Below are 280 nucleotides of genomic sequence, written 5' to 3'. Positions count from 1 at the left end.
TTCYAYGRTGGAATGACTGGCTGGGTAGATGAGGGGAGAGCAGCGGACGTTGTGTACCTTGACTTCAACAAGGCTTTTGACACTGTCTCCCATAACATCCTCCTAGAGAAGCTCRGGAAGTGTGGGCCAGATGAGTGGACAGGGAGGTGGATTGAGGCAGAACTCAGAGGATCGTCATCAGTGGTGTGGAGTCTAGTTGGAGGCCTGTGGCTAGTGGCATCCCCCAGGGCTCAGGACTGGGTCCCATCCTGTTCAACTTCTTCATCAATGACCTGGATGA

The sequence above is a fragment of the Rhea americana genome, unplaced genomic scaffold, assembly GCF_003343005.1.
Source record: "Rhea americana isolate MKP2758 unplaced genomic scaffold, rheAme1 scaffold_45, whole genome shotgun sequence".
Taxonomy (NCBI): domain Eukaryota; kingdom Metazoa; phylum Chordata; class Aves; order Rheiformes; family Rheidae; genus Rhea; species Rhea americana.
The sequence above is the reverse complement of the archived record's forward strand: the minus strand, read 5'-3'. Positions refer to the sequence as shown.